The sequence below is a fragment of the Sus scrofa genome, chromosome X (assembly GCF_000003025.6).
Source record: "Sus scrofa isolate TJ Tabasco breed Duroc chromosome X, Sscrofa11.1, whole genome shotgun sequence".
Taxonomy (NCBI): Eukaryota; Metazoa; Chordata; class Mammalia; order Artiodactyla; family Suidae; genus Sus; species Sus scrofa.
In genome coordinates this window covers 65,002,155-65,025,368 of record NC_010461.5, presented here as the reverse complement: position 1 = coordinate 65,025,368, position 23,214 = coordinate 65,002,155, and positions in this window count along the sequence as shown.

Here is a 23,214-nt window from a genome sequence, read left to right as displayed (position 1 = left end):
AGAAAAGTTCATAGCAACACAGACCTTCCACAAAAAAAAAGAAAAAAAATCTCCAATCAACAACCTAACCTAATCTAACCTAACCTAACCTAACACCTAGAGCTTGTTTTCAATTGCAATGCCATCCTCTGAGGTGATTGGAACTGCAGGTGGTGCCTGTTCAGGGACCCCTAGTGGTAGCAGGCCACGACCAACTCTGGAGTTTGTGACAACTGCAGTGGTTTGCCCACACCACCAGTAGACCTGCATGAAGCACTTAGTCCACATAGGTGGTGCTGTACAGGCTGCTCCTAGTTGTAGGAGCCTGGGAAGTGACAGAGATCATGTATGTGGGTATTGCCCAGAGCGTTTGGCAGTGGCAGCAGCAGGGTGGGTGTGTTCCCAGGTTGACAGAGCACCAACAGGTGGTGTTCAGTCACAATGCCCTTCTCTGTGGTGCCCTTGAGGTAAATTGGGCTAGAAGTGGTGTCTGTTCATGGACCCCTAGTGGTGATAAGCCACTCCCACCTCTGGAGCCAGATATAACCGTGTTGATTTGCCCCACCTACCTTAAGCTATGCAAGAAGCACCTCATCCTACCTAGCCCCCATGGGAGGTGCTGCACAAAATGCTCATAGTTGTAGGTTTCTGGAAAGGAACAGTGATCAAGCATCTGGGCACTGTCTAGAGTGATTGGCAGTGGCAGCAGCAGGGCGGGTGTACTCCCAGGTTAGCAAGAGCAACAACAGGTAATGTTCTGTCACAATGTCCTTCTCTGTGGTGCCTTCTGAGGTGGTTGGGGCTGAAAGTGGTTTTTGTTCTGGTACCCCCAGTGACAGTGGGCCATGCCCACCTCTGGAGTCAGAGATAATGTTGGCAGTTTGCCCCCACCACCTGGAGACCATGAAAGAAGCACCCTGTCCCACTTAGACCACAAGGGAGGTGCTGCACCAGCTGCTCCCCATTGTAGGGTCTTGGCAAGGGACAGACACCAAGGGTCTGGGCACCGCCCAGAGATTTTGCAGTGGCAGCTGCAGGGCGGGTGTGTTCCCAGGGGAGTAAGAGCAACAGCATTTGGTACTTTGTTACACTGCCCTCTTTTTTTCTTTTTTGCCAAGCCCTGAGGTGACTGGAGTCTACTCAAAGGCCCCTAGTGATGGCAGGCCACGCATCCCTCTGGCCTCTGGGACCACAGGAATTGTCTGTCCCTACCACCTGTAGATGGTGCAAGAGACACTATGTTGCACTTAACTGCTGAGCTTGCTGAGACCAGCTCAGCAGGTTACGGCTGAAGAATGGGTTCTGTGAAACTTTAGGAAAAAGTTAACATAAAACAAGACACAGAGACATTTATCTTAATTAAAGTTGGGAACTGGGGGATTCAAGGTCTCAGGGACCAAGATCGCCACCTCAAGAAACCACACTGCTTTTCTTGTGCTCTTTAGGATTACATCAAGTGAGGAGAGGGTCATAGGTGCAAGATATAGGGTTTGTTTTTTTTTTTTAATTATTTTAAAAGTTGTATAGCCATTAGCTGATTAAGCTTTTATTCTGACACTTAGGGATTTAACAATCATTAGCATTGAGGAAGCTTGGCATAAACTGTCTATGCATAGCATTCTAGAGAATCACCATTGTGCTTCTGCAGATGGTGTGCCTATCTGCAGCAACCTGGCATGCCTAGGTTTGCACCATGGTTCTCCTTGCTAATGCATATCCTGCTAATGACCTCTCATAAACCCCTTGGGGCCAAGAGGCTCATCTTCCTCTTATTCTTTAGAGGACATATCATGCTGTGCAAATGGTGTGCTTATCTGCACAGGTCCAGCATGCCTAGACCAACACATTATGTCCTCATTCAGCTGACCACATGAATAAGTTATGCCTTTAGGTCTTTGTTCTTAAGCTTAAATCATTTATCAGCACTGTGACTGTTTTTCAAGCAGGAATATGGGATAAAGTAAAGCAGGGCAAGATGGAGTTTTCAGCAAAGAGGCTAAGAAAATATTGTAGAAACATGTCTCACAACACTTAGCTCCCTAATGCCCTTAGCCCACAAAAGAGTTGCCTGACCACTGGCAGCCTGCACAAGAAGTGCCCAGTCTCCCCTAAATGAGAAAGAGGCTTTTTGCTGCTCATAGCCTGCACCAGAGCCCCTCTGTCTTCTGAACACCTGTGGGCATGTGCACACTCTGGTACAGGGATTTTCCTATGGCAATCCACCCATCATCATCTCGCCCTCCCCAACAATGGCACCTTGCCTCTCCTGTGGGTCTGGATCTTCTCTTGGATTCCCTCTGCCACGGCTTTCCCCTCCTCAGTCCATGGTGGACCACTTCCCCACACATGACACACTACTCCTTAGCTGCTCAGGCTGTCTGCACACAGCCAGCCCCAGTCCTTTCCCAGGACTGACCTCTTCAGCCAAGTCTCGGCACTTGGCCCCCACCAGAACATCTCAGGTGTGGTGTCCAGGCCAGTGGTTTAGATGATCTGCGCAGCTCTCACTCTGCTTTGCTGTTCTCAGTCCAGCTGCTGTGCTTTTTTAGGCAACTTTGAAGTCCCTCCAACTCAGCTGACCTTTCTGTCAGTTAGGTGGCTTCCCATGATATGGGTTCATTTTCTCCTTCCCAGCTCCCTCTTGGGAATGCTGTTCCCATCCTGATTCACTTTCTCTCTTTCTCTGTAATTATTGTGTTCTACCCAGTTATGTTAAGAGTTTCTTGCATTTTTGGAGGTTTAAGCACTTCTGCCAGCATTCAGCTGATGTTCGGTGTGAGTCATTTTACATGTAGATTTTTTTTTGATGTGGATGTGGGAGAAGGTGAGCATGACATCTTTCTCCTCCAATATCTAGCACAGGACAAGATGGCTTCACAGGTGAATTCTACCAAAGAAAGAGGAACATATAACCATCATCCCTAAACTTTTTAAAAGGTTGAAGAAGAAGGAACACGCCCAAAGACATTCTATGATGCCCCCATCACCCTAACTTCAAAACAGACAAAGATTCCACCAAAAAAGAAAACTATAGGCCAATATCTTTGATGAATATAGACAAAAATTCTCAACCAAATTTTAGCCAACTGAATCCAAAAACATATAAAACAGATCATAAACCATGACCAAGTGGGATTTATCCCAGGTTCACAAGGATGTTTGAACATATGCAAAGCAACCAACTTCATATACCCCATTAACAAAAGAAAAGTCAAAAACTACATGATCATCTCAATAGATGCAGAAAAAGCATTTGACAAAGTCCAACTTCAATTCATGATAGAAACTCTTACCAAAGTGGGTATAGATGGAATATAACTTAACATAAGAAAAGTCATTTACGACAAACCCACAGAAGCTATAATACTCAATGGAGAAAAATTGAAATCCTTCCCACTAAAATTGGGAACAAGACAAGGATGCCCATTCAGGAAAGTAGCAGGATATAAGATTAACTTTCAGAAATCAGTCTCATTTCTGTATACTAAAAATGAAATATTAGAAAAGGAGTACAAAAATACAATACCTTTTAAAATTGCACTCCAAAAAAATCAAATACCTGGGAATACACCTGACCAAGGAGGTAAAAGATGTATATGCTGAGAACTATAAAACATCAATCAAGGAAACTAAAGAAGATGTAAAGAAGTGGAAATATATTCCATGATCCTGGATTGGAAAAATTAATATTGTAAAAATGGCCATACTATCCAAAGTGATCTACAGATTCAATGTAATCCCAGTCAATTACCCACGATATTTTTCATAGAACTAGAACAAACAATCCAAAAATTTATAGGAACATCAAAAGACCCAGAATTGCCAAATCAGGAACAAAAACCAAGCAGGAGGCATGACTCTACCAGACTTCAGGCAATATTAAAAAGCCACAGTCATTAAGACAGTGTGGTACTGGTACCAAAACAGACATACAGACCAATGGAAGAGAATAGAGAACCCAGAAATAAACCCTGACACCTATGGTCAATTAATCTTTGACAAAGGTGGAAAGAACATAAAATGGGGAAAAGACAGTCTTTTCAGCAAGTATTGCTGGGAAACTTGGAGAGCTGCATTCAAATCAAAGAAACTAGAACACACCCTCACACCATGCACCAAAATAAACTTAAAGTGGCTTATAGATATAAATATAAAACAGGACACCCTCAAACTCCTGGAAGAGAACATAGGCAAAACATTATCTGATATCAACCTTATAAATGTTTTCTCAAATCAGTCTCCCAAAGCAATATAATTAAGAGCAAAAATAAACCAATGGGACCTAATCAAACTGACAGGCTTTTGCACAGCAAAGGAAACCACAAAAAAAAAAAAAAGACAACTTACAGAATGGGAGTAAATCATTTCAAAAGATGAAACTGACTAGGGCTTAATATCTAAACTATAAAAGCAACTTAGACAACTCAACAGCAAAAAGCCAACAATCCAATGGAAAAATGGGCAAAAGACCTGAATAGACATTTCTCCAAGGAAGAGTTACAGATGGCCAACAAGCTCATGAAAAAATGCTCAACATCCCTGATTATTAGAGAAATGCAAATCAAAACTACCATGAGATACCACTTCACACCAGTCAGAATGGCCATCATCAAGTCCACAAATAACAAGTGCTGGAGGGGGTGTGGAGAAAAGGGAACCCTCCTGCACTGTTGGTGGGCATGTAAGCTGGTACAACCACTATAGAGAACAGTATGGAGGTACCTTAGAAAACTATACATAGAACTACCATATGACCCAGCAATCTCACTCCGGGGCATATATCCGGACAAAACTTTCCTTGAAGAAGGCACATGCACCTCCATGTTCATTGCAGCACTACTCACAGTAACCAAGACATGGAAATGACCTAAATGTCCATTCCCAGGCGATTGGATTAGGAAGATGTGGTGTATATACACAGTGGAACACTACTCAGCCTTTAAAAAAACAAATAATGCCATTTGCAGCAACATGCTTGGACGTAGAGACTCTCATACTGGGTGAAGTAAGTGAGAAAGAGCAAGACAAATACCATATTATATCACTCATATCTGGAATCTAATATATGGCACAAATGATCTTTTCCACAGAAAAGAAAATCATGGTCTATCCGAATAGGTTTGTGGTTGCCAAGGGAGGGAGGGAAGAGTGGAATGAATGGGGTGCTTGTGGTTAATAGATGCAGCCTCTTGCCTTTGGAATGGATTAGCAATGAGATCCTGCTGTGTTGCACCAGGAACTATGTCTGGTCACTTATGATGAAGCATGAGAATGTTAGAAAAAATAATCTATACATGTATGTGTAACTGGGTCACATGTATGCTGTACAGTAGAAAATTGACAAAACCACCATAAACTGGCTATAATGGAAAAAATAAAAAACTTTATTAAAAAAATAGACAAATTGTGAAACAGGCCAGAGAGTTAAAAATAAACTTATGTGCCAGTGAGTCTCTGCCTATGAATAGCAAGTATTGTTGTAATCAATGGTCCTTGTATTTCTTACTTTTTTTTTGTTGGCCTTTTGTCTTTTTTAGGGCTGCACCCATGGCATATGGATGTTCCCAGGCCAGGGGTTGAATTGGAGCTACAGCTGCCGGCCTATACTACAGCCACAGCAATGCCAGATCCGAGCCATGTCTGAAACCTACAACACAGCTCACACCAACACCGGATCTTTGCCCACTGAGGGAGGCCAGGGATCAAACCCACAACCTTATGGTTCCTAGTTGGATTCATTTCCTCTGTGCCACAGTGGGAACTCCAATGGTCCTTGTATTTCTTATGATAATTTCAAGATGTCCTCAGCAAAACAACCATCAGGATACTTTCACAGAGAAAAGATTTATTACTTATGGGTCCTGAAAAATAAATATCACACCTGGTGCCTCAAAGTTTTATCAGGGGTGGAGAGAGAAAAATGGCTGGCCTGGGGTTCTGCTTTGATAGGGTTTTGTAGGTTCACACTTTTTTGGTGGATTTAAAACATAAATCAGGAATTTAAAGCCTGACAAAATAAGAATAGTACCCAAATGGCCATTTATCTAAATCAACCATGATCTCAAACAGAGGACCTTCTGTTGTACATGGAGTGGAGGGGATTGACCTGATGCTTGTCATGCAACTGGAAATGTATTTATTCGAAATAGTCATCTTTGAAGCAAAATCCTCAGAAATAATAGCATTCAATTAAAAATAGTCAAAGCTATATTTGAAATAACAGCAGCCAGCGGCAAAATTATGGTCTCATTGTCTCCCCTTGTAACTGAGGTAGGAGGTAGATGGGCCCCTGTGTTGAGAAGAGCTGGGACTTCTTAGGCTGAATAAATTCAGTCTTATTTCTCTTTGACATTTCAAGGAGAATATTAATTGCAGGAGCTGAGCTCTGTTAAAGTAGAAAGAAAGATGGCCACATCAATCACACCTGAGGTCAAGGAGATCTCCCCAATTACACATGCACAATAAGACTCGTAGAGGTCAAAAAGTGTACCAGACCATAATAAGTCCTGATACCTTCCCAGCAACCTTTGCTTTGAAATCCGTCTTTGCCAAAATATGCACATGCGTATTGAGGAGCGTCTTGTTTCCAGTAAGGTGTCAGAAATAAACAAGATAATTCGAAAAAGGAAAACAAAAACCCTGAAGTACTGTCCTATGAAAGTGATTTAAATCATCTCTCTGGTGAGCACCTCACTCAGGGCATGCCCACATCTACACTCCTCTTTAGGGTGTGTATTTCTTTCTTCGCTTCTGACTTAAATAAATAAACTACTTCTCTTTGTGCTCTCCCACATGTTGTATTATGACTTTAATGATAAAATTTATACCTGTTTTTACAGTCTATGCCTCCTTTAAACATTCTTACTTTTGACAGAGGGCAAGAATCAGGGCAATTCTACTTTATCCTCTAGCTATTCTTGTGGCTAGGATTCCAGGTTCAATTCCTGAGCAGAAAATTTAGATCTTACTCCAAGCCATCACTCACTTCTGTCTCTCTGATATCATAACTCTGAAATCATTTCAGACCCCAACAAATCCTTGCTTAACAAGCACCCTCACTACTTGACAGCTCCAACTATAATTCTTGATAAAAAACTCATGTAACTGTGCCCTTGCAGCTTTTTGCCTTTATAGGCCTCCCACATTTTGTAGTCTGGCTAAACACAATTCAAATGCTTCTAGAATCTGTGTCTCCCAGGCTACAGTCCTAACAAACCTCAAGTAAACATTTTTCTTTTCAATCAAGTCTACATTTCTAAAATTTTCATTAACTTATATCACTTCAAACCCTTTAGGATGGCTAATATTTTTGTTAAAAGATGAGTATTGGCAAGGATATAAAGGAACTGGAACCCTCACATACTATTGGTGTGAATGGAAAATGATGCAGCTGCTGTAGAGAACATTATGGAAGTTTCTTAAAAAAAAAAAAAACAACTAAAAACAGAACTACGGTATGATACAGCAATGTCACTTCTGGTTAAATATCCAAAAAAGATGAAATTGGTATCACAAGAATATATCTGTATTATGAACACACAATGACCAAGATATGGAAACAATCCAAATGTCAATTTATGACTGAATGGATTAAAAAATCATGGTATATAAATACTATTTCACATGATTTGGCTTTAAAAAAGAAGAAAATCTTACCATATGAGACAACATAGATGAACTTAGAAGACTATACTAAGTGAAATAAACCTAAAGGACAAATACTGCATGATACCACAAATATGAAGTATCTAGTGAAACTCAGAGAGTAGAATGGTGGTTTCCAGGGGCTCCAGGAAGGGAAGAAGAGGGACTGTTGTTCAACAGGTATAAAGTTTCAGTTGTGCAATATGAATATGTTTTAGCTATCTATTGTAAAGCATTGTCCCTATAGCAATACTGTATTATGCACTTAAAAATTTGTTAAATGATAGGTCTCATGGTAAGTATTCTTACTACAATAAAATAAATAAGGAAAAAAATAACATGGTTTAAATTTATTAAATTATTTAAAAGCAAAAGAGAAATGATAAATGCACTTATTTCATTCTATTATAGTTTCCAATGAAATTATAATTTAAAAAATGTAAGATGAAGCCAATGCTAAGATCAGTTAATAATTCCAGCTAAGACAGCTTGTAGGTGAACTATACTAATACAATAATTAAAAAATTAAACTGACAGAATTTCATGTTCTGCACAGTCTGTGTTTCACATATATAGACCATATTAATAATAGTCAGAACTTCTAAAACTATAGACATTGTGAACTAGAGATTGGTACTTGTCATCTGCCTATACATGGATTGAATCATGAGCCACTGCAGCTGCTGAACCTCAAGACCACCTGAAAGGAGCTCAGGGTGGATATAAGGAGTGAGGCACTCTGGGTTCTGGGAAAACTGGCAGAATAGCCCTTCAGGAGAAGAGTTTATGAGCTCAATTCCTGCATTACTTTGTATCTAGAAAAGCACCAAAATCCTTCATGGTGGTATGTGTTCCTTGTGACTCAGTAACCTCCAGGAGACTAGCAGCAAGCTTCTGTAAAAAAGTGCACCTTGTTACATGTACCTCACCATTTACCAAAATCGCATATATACTGACACCCCCCCACACCTCTTCGGAGAAGTTTTTCAGAGCTGCCTCCCAGGCTATAGTCCTTATTTTGCCCCAAATAAAAACTTTCAACTTTTAGATAAAGTATATATTTTTAATTTGATAAGATAGTAATCCTTTTTCACTTTCAATGAATAGTATTACTATTTCAACATATCAAATATAACATACAAAACAGCTATTTCTTCCAAAAAATATGAAAATCTATTCCTTCAAAGCATCATAAAACATTCAAGGTGAGTGTGATTTTTCATGTAAGCAGATAAATTACTTTGTTATTGCAAGAATAAATAAGGAAATGTCACTAACCACCTTTTAATTTGTTGGTATCTTTTGGTTTTATAATAGTTGGACTTTGACAGAAAATGCCACAAACATAGTTTTGTCTTTTCAAATCAGCTTTAGTTAAATATTAACCTTCCAGTTAACAGTATGTTGCTGATGTGACGAAATATAATTTCAACTGGAAAGTACCTAAAGTGGGTGCAAATTATACAGTCTTGATGGTAAGAGGCAGGGTCTTATTTTAAATTCAAAAAATCTAACAGTGTTTAATATTGACTATGTATTCAATACACCTTTACTTATTATTAACAACCTGGGGTGTCTAGCTTGATATCAGTTAATAGCATCTGCCTTGTAAAATGATTGAAATTTGTCAATATTTTGATAGATATATGTCATTCACAAAAGGTGAGTCAGGAAACAATTACAAATAATTTTAAATCCCAAAAAATGGAATTATCTGTCAGTATATCACTTTTGTTGCTACTGTTTTATATTTGAGGGAAAAAAAAGAACACGACTTTATACCACACTTTTGATGGCATTTTGGCATTGACCAAGGAGTAAAATACATAAAAAGGATAAAAAGTATTTTAATTAATTTGAAGTTAGCTAGTTTGCTGGATTTGTAACAATAAGGCATGTGTAAACTAAAACTACACTATAAAAAAATTCTGTTTAGGGAGTTCCCTCTGTGGCACAGTGTATTAAGAACCTGACTGCAGTAGTTGGGGTCACTGCAGAAGTGTGGGTTCAATCCCTGGCCCAAGAAATTGCATATGCTGCAGGTGTGGCCATAACATTTTTAAGGTATAAAAAAATAAGAATCAATTTAGGAGTTCCCGTCGTGGCGCAGTAGTTAACGAATCCGACTAGGAACCATGAGGTTGCGGGTTCGGTCCCTGCCCTTGCTCAGTGGGCTAATGATCCGGCGTTGCTGTGAGCTGTGGTGTAGGTTGCAGATGCGGCTCGGATCCCGCGTTGCTGTGGCTCTGGCGTAGGCCGGTGGCTACAGCTCTGATTCAACCCCTAGCCTGGGAACCTCCATATGCCATGGGAGCGGCCCAAGAAATAGCAGCAACAACAACAACAACAACAATAACAACAACAAAAGACAAAAAAAAATAAAAAGAATCAATTTAAACACCTTTGCAGTGAATTAAAAGCTTATTACATATTCTCACTATATGATAATTATGAAATTTCTGGGAGCTTAGTAAATGGGAATATAAACATTTTACATTATACACTTTTTTTCAGTAAGCAGATATTACTTTCAAAAACTACTCTTTAAATTTAAGCATAGATTTTTTAAAAATCTTGCAGAAATTATAATTATAGCCAAATTAATATGTAGACATAAATGTGTATTTGCTTCTCATGGAAGGGAACATAATATGAGACATTAGCTCCTCAGTAATAAAAATAACTTTATGGAACATTTTATAAACTTAAAAATCCAACTAATTACAAATATTTTTAATGCTTTTTTTCATTTCTTGTCAATTACCTTTGTTCTTCTGAATGAATACAATAGCTCTACATTTTTAAATACTTTTAACGGAATCTCCTTTTGGATGAATACAATATTTGTGAAGAATAATTCTCCTTGATTTCAAACTGTATAGCTACACATTTTTTCAGATGTATATTTACTTCCCTTTACTGTTAATTCCTTAATTTTGTAACTTTTAATTGTGGTAAAAACACAAAAATATTACCATCACAATCATTATAATGTATATACTTCAATATTCATATTATTATGCAATGAGTCTCCAGATTTTTTTATCTTGTAAAACAGAAACTCTATATCAATTAAATAACTCTCCATCTCCCTTTCTCCCAGCCACTGGCAAACACCATTCTACATTTTTTAATGGATTTGACTACATTAGACACTTAATATATTTGGAAACATTCATATAGTGGTTGTCCTTTGTTACTGGATATTTCATTTATTTTATTTTTATTTTTTTGTCTTTTTAGGGCCTCCCCTGTGACATATGGAGGTTTCCAGGCTAAGGGTTGAATCAGAGCTGTAGCTGATGGCCTACTCCACAGCCACAGCAATGCCGGATCCTTAACCCACTGAGCAAGGCCAGGGATTGAACATGCATCCTCATGGATGTTAGATTTGTTTCTGCTGAGCCATGACAGGAACTCCTGGCTATTTCATTTAGAATGTCATCCTTGAGCTTCATCCATGTTACAGCATGTGACATGGTATCATTCCTTTTAAAGTTAACACATTCCATTTTGTGTATATATATATGTATATATATATATATTACATTTTGTTTTATCCATTTATTTGCAGATGAACATTTCTGTTGTTCCCACTTATTAGCTGCTGTGAATAATACTACTATGAATATGGGTGTGCATATATCTCTTTGAGACTTTGCTTTTAATTCTTTGGATATATACACAGGAGTGGGATTAGAGAATCACATAATAATTATATTTGTAATTTTTTTTAAGAATGTATTCCAGATAGACTTCACCATTTGTATTCCCATGAACAGTGCACAAGAGTAAAAAGTATCCACATCCACACTAATACTTGTTATTTTTCTGTCATAGTGGCCACCCTAATAGTTTTGAAGTAGTCTGATTGTGGTTTTAATTTGCATTTCTCTAATTACTAGTGATGTACATTTTTTCATATGCCCTTGGACATTTGCTTATCATCCTTGGAGAAATGTCTGTTCAAGTTCTTTGTCCATTTGTTTAATTTAGTTATGGATTTTTATGATTGTTGTTCAATTGTAGTTGTTCTTTATATAATCTGGATATTAACCCCTTATCAGATAAATGAATTGCAAATAATTTCTCCTATTCCATTGGTTATATTGTCACTGTAATTTGTCTTTTGTTGCATTTTATTGGAATCAGGTAGAAGTTTGATGTAGTCCCAGTTGTTTATTTTTCCTTTTGTTGCCTGTGCTTTTGATATCTAATCCAAAAAGTCATTGTCAAAGGCAATGTTGTGAAGCTCCTACCCAATGATTTTTTTCTAAGAATTTTATAGTTTTATATCAGATAAATTTTTAGTTACTATTTTGTATATGGCGTGAATTTCATTTTTGGCCTGAAGATATCCATTTTCTGCAACACAATTTGCAGAAGAGCTTGTCCTTTCCCCATTGAGTAGTCTTGGCACTTTGTCAAAAATCATTTGATCATATAAAAGGGGGTGAATTTGTGGTCTCTGTTCTATTTCATTGGTCTATTATGTTGGGTATTTTTTCCAATACAACACTGATTTTTTTTTTCTCTAAGGATTTTATTTATTTATTTATTTATTTATTTATTTATTATGATTTTTTCCATAATAGTTTATTAACAGTGTTCTGTAAACTTCTACTGCACAGTAAAGTGACTCAGTCATATATATATATATATGTATATACATATATATATATATATACACACACACACACACATTCTTTTTCTCATAATATCCTGCATCACATTCCAATCACAAGTGACTGGATATAGTTTCCTGTGCTATACAGCAAGATATCAATGCTTATCCTCTCCAAATGCAATAGTTTGCATCTATTAACCCCATAGTTCCAGTCCATCCAACTCCCTCCCACTCCCCTTTCACAACAAGTCTGTTCTCCAAGTCCATGAGTTTATATTCTGTGGAAAGGTTCATTTGTGTCATATATTAGATTGCACTTATAAGTGATATCATATGGTATTTGTCTTTCTCTTTCTGACTTACTTCAGAAGTCTCTAGTTTCAACCATGTTGCTGCAAATGGCATTATTTTGTTCTTTTTCATGAGTGAGTAGTATTCCATTGTGTATATATACCACATCTTCTTAATCCATTCATCTGTCATTTGACATTTAGGTTTTTTCCAGGTCTTGGCTATTGCAAACAGTGCTGCAATGAATATATGAGTGCATGTATATTTTGCAAGGAAAGTTTTGTCTGGATATATGCCCAAGAGTGGTATTGCTGGGTCATATATAGTATATTTTGATTACCATAGTTTTGCAATATGTCTTGGAGTCAAGCAGTGTGAAATATTACTTTCTTTGGTATATAGTTCAAAGTATAAATTTTGTTCTTCTTTTTCAAGATTGTTTGGTGATTCAAGGGTCTTTTGATATTCCATGTAAATTCTTGAACACATTTTTCTATTTCTGCATTGAATCTGTAGATTGTTTTGTATAATGTTGACATCTTCACAACATTAGTTTTCCAATACATGAAAATAGAATGGCTTTTCATTTATTTGTGTCTTCTTCAATTTCCTTCAGTAATATTTTGGTGTTTTTTTTCCCCACTTTGATTTTTAGTATACAAGTCTTTCACCTCCTTGACTAAATTTATTCCTACATTTTTACTGTTTTTGGTGCTATTGTAAATGAAATAGTTTACTTAATTTCCTTTTTGAATTGTTCATTGTTAGTATATATAAATGCAACTGACTTTTTAAAATGAGTGTGATGTCTTTTATTCAAGGGAAAACAATTCATATATTGGGAGAGTAGAGTGAGTCACAAACCACAGCATAATTCCTAAGGAATTTTGGACAAGAGTGAGTTTTATAGGTTGTTAGAGAAGAAACACAGAAACAAGTTATGGGAGATCTCTTGTCATGCAGTGGTTTAAGGATCCAACATTGTCACTGAGGTGGGTTGCTGTTGTAATGTGGATTCAATCCCTGGCCTGGAACTTCCACATGCTGTGGGTATAACACCCCCAAAAAAGAAACATCTTAATTAGCTAGGATATAGAGGATTTCCTTATAAAACTAGCAAGATTCATTTTCCAGGGTAAGATAAACTAGACAAAGCTGGGTTGCAGAATTGAGATTGGCATATATTAGACTACCTTGAGAGGTGTTTCCTGTAATTGCAAGTTGACTTAGATGTAGATTTATGATATTGGCCAAATCTCATTTTGAAAGTCTTTATATAAAAATTAACATTATCATTTCCCCTCCTTTTGAATAATACTCTCAGTTGTATTCATCAAAATTTAAGGTATTATCACTACTTTGAGCTACTGCGTCTTGATGTTGGAATCAGATGACTATTTTATTCACTCTATTTTTGACATTCTAGACAAAGAGAGATCATTTGCCTGGTCACAAGTGACTACACACATGCCTATAAAACTTTTGATGGTAAAAGCACACCAGGGAGACTATCAGAATGACCATAAGCAGAATAATAACCAACATGTAGAAAATATTCTAAGGCCACAGTCCCCCGACCCAAACCAACTTTGACCAAATAGGTCAAAGAAAAACTCTGTTGAAGGAATCACTTTCTTAAGCCAAATGGCTTATTGATGTGTTTGTGTAACTGTCTCCACTTCTCCAGAAATGTTTATCCAATAGCTTGTTTCAGAGAAACTGAGGCACTGGAAATCAGGGAGAAGTTTGTGATGGGTAGAAAGAACTATAAATAACCAGCATCATAGGAAATCCAAAAATTCATTAGAAGTCTGAATAATTTTCTTTGTAATGGCCTGAGTTGTATGAACAATGACATTATCCTATCTAGGCCATGAAAAGGTAACAGCTAGACAAATGAATGACCTGTATTAGGAAAATCATGGCAAGAAAGAGAAGGGGGGAATGAAAGAAACATTCTTGATCTGTCTAACTCTCATTTTACCCCAATTTTAGCTAGTCAATTTGATTTTGAGGTCTTCAGCATTTGCAAAGGACTAGATTTCAGGTGGAGCATTCTATAATTATAAAATATGCATCATAGTTTTGACACCTTCTAATTTGGCAGAGGTGTCATGAGTCAAGGGTATTTGGTATGGTTCTTTCCATAAATTTCATTTTTGCAAAAGCATTAGAGTAAAATAATAACTTTATAAATAGCAAAATATTTTAAAATGCCCATGATTAAAGAGCTGATGAGAGTTCATTTGATTTTTTTTAAAAAATGTAGTTACCTCTTTTGTATACAATACTTTAGGATAATAATCAGATAATGAGGTTATTGATAAATTTCTAAAAACTTTTTAAAAATTCTGGTATACCTATGTTCACAATATATATTTATACACATAATACTAAGGAGGCTTATTATCAGTTTTATTTAGCAATGCTTCCACCTAATTGAACACATAAAATAAACCTAATTTGATTAACTCATGTTTTGCAAGGTGAGAGACAAATATTTTGAGATTTCTAGGGGCCATCTAGAAAATATCAAAGTTAGCTTGAGGTTAAAAAAAAACTAACTCCATGTGGAATTTGACTCTGAGAAAATGTCAAAATATTTGAATATTTGATTAAATAGGAGACATAGCATCATAAAATAATGATAAAGAAAGAAAGAAAGAAAGAAAGAAAGAAAGAAAGAAAGAAAGAAAAGAAAGAAAGAAAGGAAGGAAGAAAGAAAGAAAGAAAGAAAGAAAGAAAGAAAGAAAGAAAGAAAGAAAGAAAGAAAGGAAGGAAGGAAGGAAGGAAGGAAGGAAGAAAGAAAGAAAGAAAGAAAGAAAGAAAGAAAGAAAGAAAGAAAGGAAGGAAGAAAGAAAGAAAGAAAGGAAGAAAGAAAGAAAGAGAAAGAAAGGAAGAAAGAAAGAAAAGAAAGAAAGAAAGGAAGGAAGAAAGAAAGAAAGGAAGAAAGAAAGAAAATAAAGAAAGAAAGGAAGGAAGGAAGAAAGAAAGAAAGAAAGAAAGAAAGAAAGAAAGAAAGAAAGAAAGAAAGAAAGAAAGAAAGAAAGGAAGGAAGGAAGGAAGGAAGGAAGAAAGAAAGAAAGGAAGAAAGAAAGGAAGAAAGAAAGATGGTAGAAGTTATTTAGGTAAGACATAAAATCTTTGCTATCTCAGTACATTGCTTGAAAGGTAAATAAAAACCTTGGTTTACAATTTTTTATTATGAACTGACCAATTGTCCAGTAAAACTTTCCTTTATAGAGAGAAAACCAAATTTTAACTTTTTACCAGTGTACTTTTGATATTAAAATTCATTAACAACAACAAAACAAGTAAATACATCCCAATCTTATCCATCTTGACCACACAGAAAACTTATTCCCAAGTTTCTCCACAGAACTTCTACAATATTTTTATATCTATTCAGATTTTGACCTATTTTTTCCCTCCTTTACATATTGTGGTACAATTATTTTATTTTCTTTATCTATTTTTTATACATAGTTGTTTCCTTTCACCCTTATTGTGTTTAAATAGTTTTAACTACATATATTGATTAGAATTCTTAACATTTAAGAATCATTGATTCTTAGCAAAGACTAAGTAAGCAAGTGTGGACTGTCTGTACTAGCATCTTGTGGATTAGCAAATTTATTAATACATTTCATAATCTCTAAGGGTATATTATTACTCATAGTAAATTTTGCCCAAAATATTATTAATTACTTTGTAATAAGAAGCCAAATTTTATCTAAAATTGAGATGCTGCCTCCTGGGATGAAGTCCTAATTTTGCACCAAATTAAATTTAACTCTCAAATTTTAGGTTGTGCATACTAACGCAACAATATATTTACTAATGTTTGCACTAAAGATTTTTGTGTTTCCACTGGCTTAGTTTCCAAATAGGCTTCCTCTGCCCCCTTTTTCCTTCCTATAAGCCTCACCTCACTGCAGTTTGCATTTCAAAGAGATAGCTAAGACTTCCCTTGTGTCTGGATGCATAACTACTCCATGCATTGCTTCTACAGTGGCAGTGGCTCAACCCCTGGCTCAAAGAGATAGGTAGATAATAGTTCCTAGAGAAGAGTTTTGGTAGAACATTTACATCTCAAAAGCACAGGGAAGAATTCAAGTTTCTCTAAGAAGGAATTTTATTTACTAAATGTAGAATTTTACAATTACCTACAAGTCTTTTGAGACAAATAGAGGAAGTTTCAAGATTGGTAAAACAGGAGAGATTTTTCTGTTCTCAAAAAGATTCAATATGTAAGGCAAGAAGAGTTTTTAATTCCTCAAAGAACTGGATTGCAATCTGACATTAAAAAGCTGACCTACCAATTCAATTTGCATCTTTATATTAGGTACAAGATCTTCAAGTAGATGAAAAATGAAAGATATCTATGTTCTAGATTTAGAGCTATCTGCCTTTAGAATGTTCTTGTTTTTTCTTTCCCTCTGCATTCATTTAGCTTATTGGAAAAGGTCTTTTAAAATTTTTTTTATCAAGCTCTGTATTTCAGCTTCCAGTTTGGCCAACTTCTTACCAAAGAGCTACTTAAAAATAAATTTCAAATATTTTGTCAGGTTTCAGCTGGAACAAACATTAAATATTTCTGGATGTATTGAACAACCCCATGGACCTAAAGGGCATATCCAAAGAAGATACTACCCTCTCAGTTTCCAGAGCCGCTTCCAAAGGTAGGCCAAGAAAGAAAGACAGACAATTCCTCTGAGAGCTAGCAACAGCCAGTAGGACCCTAGGCACAAGTGGAGTGCAACCTATATTTCTCTCCCACCATATATTATCACAAATTGAGCGCAACCCTCATATCCATCTGGCCATATTTTGGAGTGCCAACTAAAATTTGGCACTTGCCGTCTGCCTCTACAAGAATTAAGTCACAATCCACTGCAGCTGCTGACGTTAAATAAACCCTGAAAGGAGTTCAGTGTGGAGATTAGGAATGAGGCACTCTGTGCTCTGAAAAAACTGGTAGAACAGGTCTTCAGAAAATTAAATTATTTTCAGAAGAAGATTTTATAGGCCTTGTTCTTCAATCTCTTCATATCTAGAAAAGCACTAAAATTATTAAGTGACATCGACTCCTTGTGACTAGCAGCAAGCCTCTGCCAAAATGTGTGTTTGACTGAATATACTACCTGTCACTAAAATCATGGGAGTTCCCATTGTGACTCAGTGGAAACAAAACTGACTAGCATCCATGAGGATACATGTTCAATCATTGGCCTCACTCAGTAGGTTAAGCATCCGGCATTGCCATGAGCTGTGGTGTAGGTCACAGATGGGACTTGGATCTTGCATTGTTGTGGTTGTTGGGTAGGCCAGTGGCTATGGCTCCAATTCAACCCCAAGCCTGGTAATCTCCATATGCCATTGATGTGGCCCTAAAAAGACAAAAACAAAATAAAATCATGTATAATACTGACCCTCCGCTTTACCTCTTTGGGACAGTTTCTCAGAACTATCTCAAATACTGTCTCCTGGGCTATAGTCTTCATTTGCTCCAAATAAAACTTAACACAGTCTCATGTTGTGAATTTTTTTTCAGTTGACAGGAACCAAAATAAGACAAACAAGAAGCAATAGCTATCCCTGAGATAGAAAAGACTGAAAAGAAATAAGTTTGGAAAAGAAGGGACAATATGAAATTTTTTACCTTTCTCTCTGAACTGGGTGGGTACTACAGAAAGAGATCCCAAAGTGCTGAAAACATTTGCTAGTTTCTGCCAGTTTTCCAGGATCCCATCTGCAAGATGCTGAGCAAAAATGGTTTAAAGTAGAGAGTATAGCTTTGGTATATACCAGAATTTGGCAAGGTTTTTTTAATTAATTTTATTTTTCCCCTGGCTGTTTAAGGGAATACCTAGTAGTACCTAGTAGCAGTTTCCTGGAAAATTTCTAGGAATCCTGTGTGAACTGAAGTTTGACACTTGTCATCAGCCTGTACATGAAGTAAAACAAGAACCACTATAGCTACAAACCCTCAGCATGCCCTGAGTGGAGATCAGGGTGGAAACTAGGAGTGAGGCACTCTCTGTTCTGGGAAAACTGGAAAAACACGTCTTCAGATAGTAAGATATTTTTAGAAGAAGATCCTATGTGCCCAATTCTTGCATCTCCTCATGTCTAGAAAAACACTAAAATCCTTCACAGTGATGTCTTCTCGTGACTAGCAGTAACCTTCAGGAGAGCAGCAAAAAATTTTTGTAAAATGTGTGTATGCATTGTAAAATATGTGTGCTGTACGCACCTCCCCCTCACCTTTATCATATCCTGATATTCCCCCTTTTCCTCTTTGGATGGTATTTCAGAGCTGTCTGTAGTTAAGAATAAAAGAATACCACAGTCATCTGTGAATGAAATCACCTCCAATGGTGAGAGCCATTGAGTCCTGCAGGCTGTAAAAACTCAGGATACTGGCCCTTATAGTGGAGGTGCATATGAAAGGAATGATTTCCCTGAACCCAGATCTCTTTTGTTCCTGCTACCTGTCCTTTGTTGCAAAGACTCCTATATATGCTACTCCTCCCTCACCACCTGGAAGCAGTTTCTTGGGGCTACCTGAGATGCTGTCTCTCAGGCTTAAGTCCTAATTTCACCCTAAATAAAACTTAACTCTCAACTTTCAGGTTGCATATTTTTTAAGTTGACTCATATCAACCCTGAGAGGAACCCATATGGGAGCACTCCTTCAGTGGAAAATATCATGGTAACTATAAAGCCACTAACTTAGTGGACTTTTTTATTTTATAGTCTCTTCAGAGGGATAAGACAATCCAGATAGAAGGCTAGGAGAGTGGTGTGAGTACTGAGGTAAAGGAGGATAGAGGGGAGTCGTAGTAGTCATGTAAGCCTTATAATCATTTTCTTTTTTTCAGTTATCCCTCCTGTCCTTAATTTAATTATCCTTTTGCAATGAATTTTTAGATGAAATTATTTTGAAATCTTGAAGTCTTTTGAAGTCTCCTGCATGCCAATTAAAATAAGTATTCTATTATATTTGATTTGGAAGATGTTATTTTCAAGGGTATGTCTCAAATGAGTGATTTGGTCTAACTGGAAATTTTCCCCATAAAGACTATTGTAATACCAAGTTGTCTTAGTAAGATTTTGCCAGTTTTTTAGATATCTGAAGCTTCCAGGACCACATCTCTTAGAGATAAAATAATCAGGTGTGCTAAAATGTGGCATGCTTAATTCTTTGAAATTTAAGGATACCATTTCTTTAGTTAAAACTTTAGGACTCTCCAGGCCAAATTATAGCTAAAAGCAATATGCTACTGAGGTGGTGATTTTGTGATGTTTGACAGTGTACTTCATTGCACAGAAATGAACCTTTTCTTAAGGTTAGCAAGGTGACCTACTGACAATCTAATCCATTCCATCACCAACTTATCCTAGTACAGGAGTCTGAGTCTTAGAGGTAAATGGCAAGCACTATAACAGCTTTTAAGTGCTCAATGCACATCCCCAATTTTGTGGCTTTGGGTATGGAGATTCTCACTAGTAACAGATCTATTATTCTTTTTATGAGGAAATTTTTTAAGGTAATTTTGTGGCTTTAGGGGTAGAACAATTTGTGCCTACTTACATTTTGATGCGCCATTGGTCCCAAAAGTTCAAATTTCTTGTCTTTATTGCCCCAAGTCTCCTAGCAGTTTTATGTTGTAGACTTACTTTGAGGCTTTGTGAGTCAACTAATGGCTGCTTTCTTTTTTCTTTTTTTTTTTTAATTACTCAAATGAATTTATCACATCTGTAGTTGTATAATGATCATAACAATCTGATTTCACAGGATTTCTGTGGGATGGAAATCCTGTGAAATCAGATTGTAATGGCTGCTTTCTTTAGATTGAGAGATACCCATTATTTTCCCTTAAAATAATCTTGATTCAACCAGACTTACTATTTCTGGCTATCAGTGCTCCTGAAGGTGCTTACCTTGTAGATGAGCTCAACTACCAACTGAAATGTGGCCTACTAAATCTTGCTGTGAAAATCTATAATCTCTCACACTTCAATTTCCACCCTGTGAAAATCTGGAGTTTCTCAACACCCCAATTTTCCATACAGAGGTATTAGGACAGATTTGATCAGTTCAAAATGCAAAATAATCTGAGTTTGATCTTAAAGGAGCTTATGGGAGTTTCTGTTGTGGCCTAGTGGTTAATAGAACTGACCAGTATCCATGAGGATGTGGGTTTGATCCCTGGCCTTGCTCAGTGGGTTAAGGATCCAGTCTTGCATGAGCTGTATTGTAGGTCACAGATGTGGCTTGGATCTCCAGTGTTGCTGTGGCTGTGGCATAGGCCAGCAGCTACAGCTCCAATTCAACCCCTAGCCTGGGGACTTCTATATGCCTTGGGTGCAGCCCTAAAAAGCCAAAGATTAAAAAAAAAAAAAACTTACTGGAGACCCCAGAGAGTGGCCAAAGAGGTAGCAAACCAAAAGACTCCTTGAGTAACTTTAACTGCATTTAAAAGCCATCCCCATAAACTTCATTACCTGACATCAAGTCCCATCTTATCACAAAAATTGTCAAATGACAAAACAAAAACAACTCAATAACAACTTTTATGTTCTTTATTCAAGGGGAAACATTACATGTATTGGGGGAGTACATTACCTCACTAGTGGGAGCATTCTTCTCTGCAACTAATTTTTGAGTAACTACAACTTTAATGAAAACAATTACTAGTTTTAACAATTTTTGTAGAATCTTTAAGATGTTCTGCTTATACAATTATGTCATCTTGAAATATAATTTTACTTCTTCACTTTCAATTTGGATGGCTTTAGTGTTTTTTTCTTACCTAATTTTTCTGGCTATGACTTCCACTTCTACATTAAATAAAAGTTTCATAAGGTAGCTTTCTTGTCTTGTTCTGTTATAGCAGCTGCCCAGTAGTAGCCCTGCACCGCAGCCTATCAGCTCTGGTGACAGCCGTACAGCTATAGCATACTAGCTTCAGCAGCTCTGTGGCTGCAGTGGATCAGCACTTTTACCCGGCAAGAAACCCAGCAAGCAATCAGCGAGTTGGAGAACTCAGGTTTATTATGCCAGCCGGCGGGCTCAGAGGAGATCGATCTCCAGAGTCTGAGCCTGGAAGAGGGGTTTCACAAGGCTTTTATGGGCTACTTCTTCGGGGTCCATGCTTGGCTAGTTGGACCAGAGTGACATCAGGCAAGGTAGTAGATGAGGAAACAAATTTACAAAAGCAGATGCATGGGGGAGGGGTGGTTGGGACTGTTGGCTAGATTTTGCTTAGTCATCATGGCCGGGGTCTCTCCTTTTTACATTTTTATTGGGACATTTTCTCCTACAGTTCCTGATCTTTGGGTGAAATTTTCAGTTTTTTATCATCAAATATGATGTTAACTATGGACTTTTTATAAATTGCCTTTATTATGATGTGGTTGTTTATTTAGCTTTTTGGGTTTTTTTTTAAAATCATGAAATAATATTAAATTTTCTCACATGATTTTTCTGCAATTGAAATAGTTTTTGTTTTTCAATTTGTTAATACACTGTAGTACATTAATTGATTTTTATATGTTGAACCACTCTTTCCATGAATAAATCTCACTTAGTCATGGTGTACAGACCTACCTCAGGGATACTGCAGACTAAAACAATAAAGCAAATATCATAATAAATTGAGTTACACAATTTTTTCCCAGTGTATATAGTTATGTTTACACTATATTGTAATCTATTAAGTATACAATAATATCTAAAAATGTATATACCTTAATTAAAAATACTTTATTACTAAAATTTCAAAAATAATTACTATAGTAACATCAAAGATGACTGATTGCACATAATAACAAATGTAGTAATAATGAAAAAGTTTGGAATATTTCAATAATTACCAAAATGTGACACAGAAACCTGAAGTGAGAAAATGCTAGTGGAAAACAATATTGCCAATGGACTTGTTTGACACAGAGTTTCCAAAAAACTTTAATTCATAAAAAACATTATCTGTGAAGTACACAAATCACAAGTGCAGGAAAATGAGATTGCCTGTATAATCCTTTTAATGTGCTGTTGAATTTAGTTTGTTAGCATTTTGTTGAGAATGAATATTGCAACAATATTCATTTGGGATGAGGGTCTGTGTAGTTGGTCTTCCATGTCTTCAAAAGTGGAACCCACAGACATGGAGGGTTAATTTTACTATGACATCTTATACGATGTACTTGAGAATCTGCAGATTTTGGTATCCATACGGGTTCCTGGAACAAATTCTCTGCAAATACCAAAGTTTTTTTTCTTTTCTTTTATTTATTTATTTATTTATTTTTTGTTGTAGTGTCCTTCTCTGCTTTTGCTATTAGGGTAATGTTGGTTTCATATAATAAGTTTAGGAGTGTTTCTTTCACTTCAATACCTGGGAAAAGTTTTAGGCATAATTTTTTTTTCTTTTTTGCCCCACCCCCTGGCATATGGAGTTCTCAGGTGAGGGATCAGATCTGAGCCACGGTTGCAACAACCTATGAAGCAGCTACTGCAACATCTGATCCTTAACCCACAGTGCCTGATCAGGAATCTAACCTGTGTCCCATTGTTAAAGAAACCTACTGATCCCATTGTGCCCACAGCAGGAATTCCCAGGAGTATTAATGTTAACTCTTTCTTAAGTTTTTGATAAAATTGTCTA